The sequence below is a fragment of the Pan paniscus genome, chromosome 2, assembly GCF_029289425.2.
Source record: "Pan paniscus chromosome 2, NHGRI_mPanPan1-v2.0_pri, whole genome shotgun sequence".
NCBI classification, from domain to species: domain Eukaryota; kingdom Metazoa; phylum Chordata; class Mammalia; order Primates; family Hominidae; genus Pan; species Pan paniscus.
Window position 1 is genome coordinate 179,527,066 of NC_085926.1, and position 12,196 is coordinate 179,539,261.

At 36.1% G+C, this 12,196-nt stretch overlaps 1 protein-coding gene across 1 annotated transcript in view; it reads right to left on the minus strand.

Annotated features, from left to right (window-relative positions):
• Positions 1–923: 923 nt before the first annotated feature.
• The window catches only part of LOC129397477 (uncharacterized), a 45,520-nt gene continuing 34,247 nt past the window's right edge, over positions 924–12,196 (minus strand). Inside the window, exon 2 of the mRNA XM_055110720.2 lies at positions 924–1,793. The gene's annotated coding sequence lies outside the window, so the exon portion shown is untranslated. The remainder of the gene's footprint in view (positions 1,794–12,196) is intronic.

Below are 12,196 nucleotides of genomic sequence, written 5' to 3' on the forward strand. Positions count from 1 at the left end.
AGCCCAGGTGTTCAAGATGAGCCTGGGCAACACAGGGAGACCCTGTCTCTACAAAATTTTTTTTTGATTATCCAGGTCTCTGTGATGTGATTATTATGCACTGCATGCCTGTATCAAAAGTCTCATCTACCCCATAAATATACACACCTACTATGTACCCATAAAAATTAAAAATTAAAATTAAATAAACATTTTTAAAAGGAAGAAAATTAGCCAGGCATGGTGGCGTGTGCCTCTAGTCTCAGCTACCTGGGAGGCTGAGGTAGGAAGATTGCTTGAGCCCAGGAGGTCAAGGTTACAGTGAGCTGTGTTCCAGCCACAGTACTCTAGCATGGGTGACAAAGCGAGACCTTGTCTCAAAAAAAAAAAAAAAAATGTTTTGGGCATTATTTTAAGGGTTACAAATATTATGTTATCTCAACACATCAAATTTGGGCTCCAAATCTACATGCCTCAGTGGAAATCCTGCTCTGCACTTACCAGCTACGTGATTTGCACAATTTACTAACACCTCTGTGCCTATTTCATCATCTGTACAATGTGAATAATAGCACTACCTATCTCATAGCTTTATTATGGAGATGTAATGAGTTAATACAGTAAAATACTTAGTATCTGACACATAGTAAATAATAAATCTTTATTATTGTTCTATTCATTTCCCTAACATGAGGCACTTAGATTACTTTTCATTTTTAACCATTACAAATAATTCTGATAAATATCTTTGTAGTAAATGGGTTATGAAAGATATTCTTCACAATCCAAACTCTTCAGCCATTTTTTTTTTTGTTTCAGCTGTTTGTTTTTAAGCATGAAATAATGGATGAACAGATACTATTTGTTTGAAACCAGTAGCTTTGTCAATATGTTTTTAAAGAAAGAATAATAATCTATTTTTATTGTTTTCTGTCTTCCTTTTTTACAAAATCATGGTACAATACACATAAATTTTACCATAAGTGACATTTAGTATGTTTCCAATGTTGTACAATTTGCCAATATGTTTTCAGGCCACTGATCTCAAAGATGGTCAAATAAAATGCATAGGAAGGAAGCAAGAAGAAGCAAACCTTATTAGCCTCAAAATGTCTTTTATGAACAAGGAAACAATATTTCCTTGTTTTCAAATTTCATTAAGAAACCATTGGGTCCAACCACCAAGTTATAGCCACTTTAAATATTTACTGGAAGATACATGCATCCTTAAAACTTTACTTCCATAATCTGTTCGGTCAGAAAGATGACAGAAGAAAAAGGGTTAACACTTAAGGAGTCTTTAAGGAGTTTGGATATTGTGGAAGGTGGTTAACATAAATGACCCTATTTAGTCCTTATAAAGATGATGAGTTATAGCAATTGTCCTTCAGATTACAGATGAGGAAACTGAAGTTTGGAGAATGTGACATAATTTGTCTAGATGCACACAGCTAAGAAGTAACAGAGACAGGACTCAACTCAGACCTACCTGATTCCTCAGGTCCATGCTCTTTCCATATACCACTGCCTTGTTGAAATAAGCATGTAGAGCCCAGAGTGGTGGCTCATGCTTGTAATTCCAGCACTTTGGTAGGCTGGGACAGGAGGATCACTTGAGCCCAGGAGTTTGAGACCAGCCTAGGCAACAAAATGAGACCCCATCTCTACAAAAAATAAAAAAATTAGCCAGGTGTGGTGGCATGCGCCTGTAGTCGCAGCTACTTGGGAAACTGAGGTGGGAGGATCACCTGAACCTGGGAGATTGAGTCTGCAGTGAGCTGTGATCATGCCAGTGCACTCCAGCCTGGGTGATCCTGTCAAAGAAAAGAAAAGAAAAGACAAAGACAAGACAAGATGAGACGAGACGGGACGGGACGGGATGGGACGGGATGAAGGGAGGAAGGGAGGAAGGGAGGAAGGGAGGGAGATGAAATAAGCATGTAATATTATCCTAAAAGAAAGAGATTCTCTGAAAGTTACAACAGAAACTTCAATAACCATCTAGATAGAAAATCTCAAGTCCGCTAACTAGGCAATCCAGGTTTTGCAGCTTTCCTTAGTGGTTGAGATAGTCCTTCTAATATTGCATCCTCTATTTCTGTCCCTTTATCGCCTAGATGTGTCAACATCCCTAAAGGGGTTATCCTGAATGTGTTAGGCACTAGCGCTCAGTTCCATGTCAAAACACACAAAGGCTTGTTGACCCAACAAGAAATTGGTTGTAGAGCTGCTTTACATAAACCAAAATCACAGATCTCAAAAACTTTCACTCTTCTTCTATCAGTTATTTTTTTCATATTTGACAACAAACACACACAGATAATCAAGAAGAGAGGGAAAAAATGTTTTTCACTGGAAGAATCACCAGAATTTACTGATAGAAATTAGCAGTGGGAAATGGAGTCTTGTGTTCATAGTCTCATCTTGCCTAAAGCCTTGTTTTTTATTTGCTCATGTCCTTGAGTTTTCTATAAGGCTCAATTTTCATTTGCAACACATGAATAATTAAAACTTGTAGCTTTGGGACATGTAAAATCATATTCATCAAATGCTTTCATATAAAAAGTGTTTTTAGAAAGACATGCAAACATATATGGAACACCTAGTACTGCACTAAGCATAATAAAAACAAAATGCTAATACTAAGTAGAAACCAGTATGAACGTGGCTCCCTCATCCAACCAGCCCTGAATGGATTAGTCTGTTGTGGTTGCTGAATTCAACTTCTCTGACACTAATACAGCTGGATTGCAGGAATGTCCTGTAATTCACTTGTATTAGAAGCCATTAAAATTTTGAATATGTTGCCTATTAAGTAGGTTGTATATTCCTACCCCTCTACTTCTCTGTTACTTTTTTATAAAGAGGCCATTTCTGCTTCAGTTGTTCTTACTTTACTTTCTTTGCACCTCTCCCTCCCATTTCACCCATACCACTACCATCTGAGGCAGTGTGTGGTATTCCTGAAACATTACTGACCTTCTTCAAAGTAAAAGAAAAAGAGCTAGCAAATACTGTAAACCTTAGAAGAGGGGGAAAAAAACTTCCTTCCTAAATGGCTACAATTGACAACCCTGCCATTTAGTCTAAAGAGCAGTGACCAATTTTAAGTCAATCTTCAACTTTTAAGTGGGGCCAGAATTCCCCAGTCCTGTGTCTAGCTCAGTGCTTTGGTGGGATAAGAGCATATGCCCGTAGAGCACAATACTCTTTTTTCAGAGTGACATTCATCTACTCAGACAAATTTAACTCTGTCAGCAGAATCAAGTTCATGAAACAGTGGCTGTGCAAATTCACAATGAAATCTTTATTAAAATCTAGAATCTTCCAGAGCATTTTACAGGAAAACTGTAAAAAGTTAACTTGCTTTATTCCTTTCTCTCTCTTTCCCCTAGCCCCCACAATGATATCAGTACCTTATGTAACTTGGATGTTCCACAGCTTATAACAGAAAAAATATGTCAGTTTAGTCTTTAAACAGATAAGGAGGAAGTGTACGCAAGAAAAAGGAAAGTGTTGGAGAGGCATTTTATAATTTCTCAAGTAATAAATACTAGTAACTATTGTAACCAAAAAACAATGCATTGACTGTGGTTATCACATAAAAATCCTCTAAGGATTGCTTTTAAGGACATTATGACAAGCTGGTGATTTCCAGATATTTGTGCTAGTAGGACACTCAATACTCCATAAATCATTCCACCAAGATGGTTGCTTATTATGGTCTGTAAGATTGCATTTTCCAGGGCATGACTATAGAATATCTAAAAATCAGCTTATAGAATACTTTGAGTCAAACAAATTGCTCAGAAAAAAAGTAATTAAATCTATCCTTTAGGCAATTTGGAGGGTATTTATCAAAATTATAAATGCATATACCTTTATTACAGCAATTCTACATCTAGGAATTTATTCTAATGAAGTACACATGTACGGAATGACTTATATACAAAATTACTCATACATACAAAATATGACATTATTGCTTGTAATAATAACTGTTGAAAATGATTTTAATTTCCATTATTAAGAAATAGTTTAAGTACATTATGATAGAACCATGCAGTTGAATCTGAAGCCATAAAAAAGAATAAAGATGTTCCATATGTATTAATTCATTTAGAAAGCTGTGTAAGATACAGTGTTAAATTTAAAAAGCACAAATTATCTCTGGAAAACTACACAAGAAGGTACTAACATAGTCTGTAAGTAGGGGAACTAAGTGTCTAGGGCTGGAGTCCAAAATGAGAGAGAAAACTTTTTATATGTTTTGAATTTTGAGTGATAGGAAAGAGTCTGCAGTTAGATCAAAACAAATGATGTAGAAAATGCCTTAAAAAGTAAAACATGGCCGGGCATGGTGGCTCATGCCTGTAATCCCAGCACTTTGGAAGGCTGAGGTGGGTGGATCACGAGGTCGGGAGATCGAGACCATCCTGGTCAACATGGCAAAACCCTGTCTCTACTAAAAATACAAAAATTAGCTGGGTGTGGTGGCATGCGCCTGTAATCCCAGCTACTCAGGAGGCTGAGGCAGGAGAATCGCTTGAATCCAGGAGGCGGAGGTTGCAGTGAGCCGAGATAGTGCCACTGCACTCCAGCCTGGCGACAGAACGAGACTCCATCTCAAAAAAAGAGTAAAACATTACAATCCACGTATCCTTCAAACTGGCTTGTAACAGAAAAACTGCTATAAATAGTTGTCTTGTAAATGCTTTCAGACACCAAGATAACCAATTTAGCAAAAAGGAAAAAAATCAAATCAACAATAAAAAAGGCTTTAATTATATAATATACAATATACATACATACACACAGTGAATGGCAATTTAATTTTTTGGTTTTCACATGTTACAATCATATCATGTAGGCACCATTATTTATCTGATCAATTAAGAGACCAATGGTTATTCTTTATTATCTTAAATATTTTTTGAGCACCTATGATATGTAAGTACCAGGTTGATTCTGCAAATTCCTGTGTCGAATAAGACAGACATGGTCTCTGATCTCCTGGACAGTTCTGGTACTTCAGCTACTAAAGACAGAAAAATTTCCTTTTTTAGAATGATACATGCAACCCTCAATAGCTGCTTTCCCAGCTAAGTAAAATAGTAAACATTCAAATGTGAAATGAAAACAGCTGGAGCAGCTGGGTACAATTTAACTTTACATGAAAAAGTCCTCAGACATAGATTACTTATTCTGTCCATATACTTGAGCAACTTCTGTTCTGGGTCAGGAGGCTCAATGTATAAGAATAGAGTCAGGAAAAGCTCTCCTCTTTCCTCACATCTCCATCTTCCTCTATATGAACACCTTCCTCAGCCCAGAAAGAAGGAAACACACGAGGAGTGCTTTTAACAAGATTCCATAATTTGCAGTTGATATAAGCTGTTTGCATGATGTGTGCTCTATTTTTAGGGAGTTTAGAAACATGTTGCTTAACACTTGTGAGAAAATGATTGCACAGTCTCTATTAGAATCTCATTAGCATACATGCTCCATTTATTTGAGTGTAGACTTACAATTGTAAATCTCCCAAACTAGCAAAGCATACTTTGGTGAAAGGTGGGACAGGGGATGGTGTTTTCAAAAAGCAGGGGAAGCGAAGACAGAACAGGGAGAATGTAGTAAGAGTAACTCCATCCTTGAGTGCCTCCTTCGCACGTGAGACATTATACTTCAGAAATAAGATGCTTTCCCATATGAGACAATCAGAGTCAAGGGTAGAGAATAGTCTGCAAATGAGTGAATGAACAGGAGAAATCAATTGTTAACTGATGTATATTCCATGCAAGTCTGAGCAAGTCACAGGAAGGAAACAGAGAGGCCCACTACCTGAGGAATACCTGGACTGCAAAAGTGGAAGAACAGCATAATCACAAATAGAATATCAGGAAGATTTGGAATAGCTAGATTGGTCTCATCACTGACAATCTGATAAAGTGAACTCCTGTCTTTGCTTCCTTGCTCTTTTTTTTTTTTTTTTTAACAACTATTGGACATACAGGTATGCACAAGTTTCAGGAAGCAATATGCCTTCAGAAGAACAAGATATACTTTGCAAACCTGAGGTCATCACTGAATCAAATAGATCATTTTTATATGTTTTTCAGGGAACTTTAATTATACATAGAAAAGGAAACAGCCTTGATTTCTATTGCATTTCTTTTGGCTACCAGAGTAGCACATATAATTTTGAAGTAACCATATGTCACTAACTTTACATACAAAGAATTCCAATTTGCCTCATAGTTTGCAAGACCACACACTTTCAAATGTCTACCATACACAATAGAAAAAAATGGTGAGTGCTTTACCTCATACATTGAGACAAGGGTGGGGGGAGGAACTTAAATATGTTAACATAAAATGAACTAGTGAGAGCAAATTTACTGTTGAAAATTATAAAATCCTACAGAAATACTCCTGTGTTGTCTGCTTATCACATATAAATTGTACACCAAAATTTTTATTTATTAGAAACATATAAACTTGTGTACACTTAAGGATTAAATCACCAAGATGCCAATGTATTTATCTTATGGCAATTGCTCATGAAATGACATCTCTTTTAGTAGATGAGGTAGTTAAATTCTTTGAAGACAAATGAAACCTAGATCTTGTTTTAGTCATAATTCAAAGGCTAATCTTACAAAATGGCTAATCTTTAGGAATCTCATTCACACTTATTCATTACCAAATTTTTACAGTCTGGCCAAAGAACTGCTAAGAAATAATAACAAGCAGTTTAGTTTTGATATTTATGAACAATCTAAAAATAGGCCAGGTGCAATATAGCCTAGTGTGTCAATAAGATCTTTGAAATTTATTCTTTGTAGATAGGAAAGAGGATATAGATTATCTTTTGAATACTTGTTAATATTAAAGAGTTGACAGTCATTTTAGCCTTATAAATATGTAACTATAAGTGCAATTGTTTGCATGAAGAATTCACTAAAGTTTTAGAATTTCTAAGGGATTGAGTACTATCTTGAATCTCAAATTCTATAGTCTTCTAGTTAACGATGAAAGTTATAGTAGTAGCAGCTAAGGACCAATACAAAATATTTTCAAATGAATAATTTTGAGTGTCATCATCTATATTATATTGGTAGAGCAAATGATAGCAAACAGATTATGTTGCCTGGGTTTAAAGAGGCTTTCCAAAAACTTTTAATCTATTAGCTATTCCTAGAATTATTTGTTTTCTGCACAGTTCACTGCTGCTCTCCCATCAGCTACCTTCTTTTTTTTCTTTCATGTTCTTTATTCATCAAATACTTATGGAGCACCTGCTGGGCACTAGGACCAGAGTAGCAAACAAGACACAGCTTTTGTAGCCCAGGTATAGTTACCTTTGGGCCTTCATTAATCACTAGGTGCCTGTACCATTTCTAATTTATCAAGGATGCAAAAATGATAACCTTTTAATCCTAGATTTATTTGACTGAACATAAAATCCCGTTTCTTAAAGTCAAGCCCAGAAAATCATTTCAGAGTCATGGCAAGTGTGACCTCTCAGCCTATTAGCTTCTTCATTAGCCCATCCATCCTAGGTCATGGCCATTTTTCACACCTTTTTTACACTCTTCTGACTTTATCCCATCTTATATGTTTACTGCTTTGAGTGAATTTATTAATTAGTTAATTTTATATACATAATAGACTATATCTAACAGTTAATTTAAAGCACATGCCTCACTCTCCTGATGAAAAGCAAAATATTAGGTAAATTAAATGCTTTTTCTTTTTACTAATTTCTGAATTCTCACTTTTTTTTTTTTTTTTTTTTTTTTTTTTTTGAGATGGTGTTTTGCTCTTGTCGCCCAGGCTGGAGTGCAATGGTGCGATCTTAGCTCACTGCAACCTCTGCCTCCCGGGTTCAAGCAATTTTCCTGCCTCAGCCTCCTGAGTAGCTGGGATTACAGGCGTCTGCCACTATGCCCAGCTAATTTTTGTATTTTTAGTAGAGACAGGGTTTCACCATCTTGGCTAGGCTGGTCTCGAACCCCTAACCTCAGGTAATCCACCCGCCTCAGCCTCCCAGAGTGCTGGGATTACAGGCGTGAGCCACTGTGCCCAGCCTGAATTCTCACTTTTTAGGTAGCTGTCTTAATATTGTATATGTGATAACCTCATGTCTGGATTTCAAAATCGATAAAACTTCCAAAAAACTAGAGAGAGCTATAGAAAGCTGCCACCAAAAAGATGTTTAAAACAAACTATTATCTAGCCCCTCTGTCATATAACAAAAGAACAAATACTTAAAAGTGTAAAATAACATAGTCTCAGTGTAAAGGATAGTCTTAATTTAAACTGGAGCAATTTTACTCAATTGAGCAAACTCACTATGTTGTCCTAATATTCCTATTTCATGTAGATGGGCAAAAATCATGAATTCCTACTTAAGAATGTGAGCAAAGGTTATCTGAAAAGGAATTTGGAGAAAAGAGTCTTCTTCTTCTTCTCCTTCTCCTTCTCCTTCTCCTTCTTCTTCTTTTTTTTGTTGAGATGGAGTCTCGCTCTGTCTTCCAGGCTGGAGTGTGGTGGCGCGATCTCGTCTCACTGCAACCTCCTCCTTCCCAGTTCAAGCCATTGTCCTACCTCAGCCTCCCAGGAAAGACACTTTATCCCAGTGAACAGTTTGCAAACTAAGGAGATGCAGTTTTTAGTTTAAAACAAAGATGCATTCCAGAGAGCAAAGGGGGGTAGGGGTGGTGGTTTACAGAGAAAGTTCCCACCCAGGTTCACAATCAGGTCCGTTCATACAAATAAACAATTCAAACTTGCTTAGGTTGTGATTGGTCAACACAGCTGTTTGATGGGTTGATGTAGCTGAATTCTGATTGGTCAATGCAGGTGAGCTCTAATTGGTTGGTTCTGGTGAGCTCTGAAAGTCCCAAAGTTGAACAGAGGTTTGTGTTTTGGAGAAACGCAGAATACCATGTGTGACTTCTAGGCAGCAAATGGCTGCTTGGTTCTATTTTCAATTTAGGCCCAGTTAGCCACTTTGAATCCATCTTGAACAATTGGCTCTTTCAGGTTTACATTTGTTCACAGGAAGCACTAGTATACATAGGTAATAACAAGTCTAGACATCTCAGCTATTTTAAGAATTTCATTTAAAAGATATTTGCGAAAAGTTCACTGCCTTTATTTTAAATTTTGCAGAAAATAAATGAGTATTACGCTTTGCCAACTAAAGTAAGTTAAAACTTTTTCAAAAAATCTTATCGCTGGCGTTTCAATAAAGCAATTTTAGAAATTAGGGAATCTATCCTTTTTTAAAATAACTTGTAAGAGCTTCCATTACTTCTCAGGATAAATTATTTTGGGGATTTTTCAGCTGTGTTGGAGAACGTTGAAGATCTGATGCAGTTGTATCTAAGACCTCAAGTTGGGTCTGTAGGGGAGTAAAATGTCTGTTACCTATTCAGTAGTTGGATTTGTATTCACTTTCAAAAAATTAATTCCAGATGCAGAAATCACAAGCTTTCCGTAAATGTTTTCAGGCAGACAGACAATATAACGTTTCTGTTAATAATGAAAAAAACCTTTGACAGGCTACTCCATAGCTGTGTTCCTGCTCCTCCCATGTATGAATGGGAGGCAGTTACTGCAAAGGAATTCTCATTCCAACCATATGTGAAAATAGAGCAGAGACGCCTCTAAGTTTGAAATTATGCCATTCTCAGAAAAGTTTGTGTGACACAATAAAGATAAAAATGGATTATGTACCCATTTAAATTACTTCTGATTTTTCTTCTAGATATAAAAGTTTACCTCCTACTTTCCCAAACATTAAATTTAATTTGAAATAAAAGTGAAGTAATTTGATCTCATCATATGGGGTAAATTTAGGAGAATATTGACCTTGATTTTGTTCTCAAAGTTTACAGTCTGTATTTTTATTTATAAAAATAAAGAATAATTTAATAATGAAAGTGCTATATCAAAAATAAATTCTTACAATTATGTCATTTATAGATACGCATTTTTATCAAGACCCCTTTTTTAAAAAGCTTTTTAAAAAGTGGTGGATTATTTTGTGTCAACATATGTATATGCCCATGAACACATATGCAAAATCACAAAATACTTCATCAAACAAGCTAGATTGCATCTTTGCTCTGTTTTCCAATTATATGTCAGAAATTTGACACCATGTAATGTGTTCTGAAGCTCTATTGCTGATAGTAAAAATAAAAAGGAAAAATTACATGCACACATGTTTATTGCGGTACTATTCACAATAGCAAAGACTTGGAACCAACCCAAATGTCCATCAATGATAGAGTGGATTAAGAAAATGTGGCACATATACACCATGGAATACTACGCAGCCATAAAAAAGGATTCATCCATGTCCTTTGCAGGGACATGGATGAAGCTGGAAACCATCATCCTCAGCAAATTATCACAAGGACAGAAAACCAAACACCGCATGTTCTCACTCATAGGTCAGAGTTGAACAATGACAACACATGGACACAGGGCAGGGAACATCACACCGGGGCCTGTCGGGGGGTGGGAGACTGGGGGAGGGATAGCATTAGCAGAAATACCTAATGTAAATGATGAGTTGATGGGTGCAGCAAATCAATATGGCATACCTGTGTAACAAACATACCTATGTAACAAACCTGCACGTTGTGCCCATGTACCCTAGAACTTAAAGTATAATAAAAAACAAAAAAGGAAAAACTAATGGTAATTACAGTGTCTCATAAAAGGAGTTTATAATAACTTGTATTATGCATTACAGTTCATGAGAGTTTAACTGAGAAAACAATGAAGCATCTTTTTCTGTTATTAGTCATGTACATTAAATATATATTTATATAACATTACATTAAGCATATATTTTGATTTACCAGACTGTAAGTTCTCATGGGACATTTCATATCTGAGGAAAGAATTCACTAGTATGGGAAAAGTAGGCTTACTCAGGAAACAACAGATTAATTATAAAACTTCAAACTCAGAGCTCATAATGTACACAAAAGTTTTGAGTAAAATTTCAATATTCAATCTGTTTATTATTTGTAAAAGATAATGGGCATAATTCTGAACTACTAGGATGTCATACAGACATCCATTCACATGGAGTAGTTCTTCCGTTAAAATATATTTTTATCTCGGTCTGGGTAGTGGAAGATGAGTAGAAGCTCATGTTTATGAAAACAAAAAGAAGGGAGAAAGGAGGGAGGGAAGATGAGAAAGATAATGTCCCAAGGAGAAAGGACAGTGAACTAAAAGTGAATTTTATCTCTTGTGTGTTCCATTATCTTAAAATCTACCTTACAGGCTGGGCGCGGCAGCTCACACCTGTAATCCCACCACTTTGGGAGGCCGAAGCGGGTGAATCGCCTGAGGTCAGGAGTTTGGGACCAGCCTGCCCAATATGGTGAAACCCCATCTCTACTAAAAATACAAAAATTAGCCCAGCGTGGTGGCAGGCACCTGTAATCCCAGCTACTTGGAGGCTGAGGCAGGAGAATTGCTTGAACCCAGGAGGCGGAGGTTGCAGTGAGCCAAGACTGCGCCATTACACTCCAGTCTGGGCGACGAGAGCAAAACTCCAACTCAGAAAAAAAAAAAGAAAAACTGCCTTACAGCTATGCAATGTCATTGTTCATTTATTTCATTTATTTTTATCAATATATTAAGTGATCACTTAAAAGAAGATATAATTAGGCACATAATTTCAGTTATTCAATTCAGATAAAAAGACAGATTTTTAAAATCTTATTTCCTATCTATCTAGTAACTACAAAGAGGAAATTTAGTATTTGCCAGGGAGGACAGAGTTTTTTTGTTTTTTAAAAAAGTTAATGGATAATATATTTAAATTTTTCAATAAAATATATGGTTAAAAATTCTCCCTCTTATTCCTGCCCCCAATGGGCCCCATTATCAATTTTTCCTTCAACACGTAATCGCTGTTATTAGTCCCTTACTGATAGACAGCTAATTGTTTCTAAACTTTTGCAAATACAACCAACACACACACAAAATACTTCATTTAAATGTCAGTTCGTGTCTATGCATCTAGAAGTTCATCTCTAGGAAAATTTTCTAGAAGAATTGCAGGGCAAAGAGCAATTTGCAAATTCAATAGATATTTCTAAATTCTAAATAGTACTTCTAATTTCTAAATAGTATATCCCCTTTCACAGGGAATATACTAATTGATACTGCTACAAGCAGT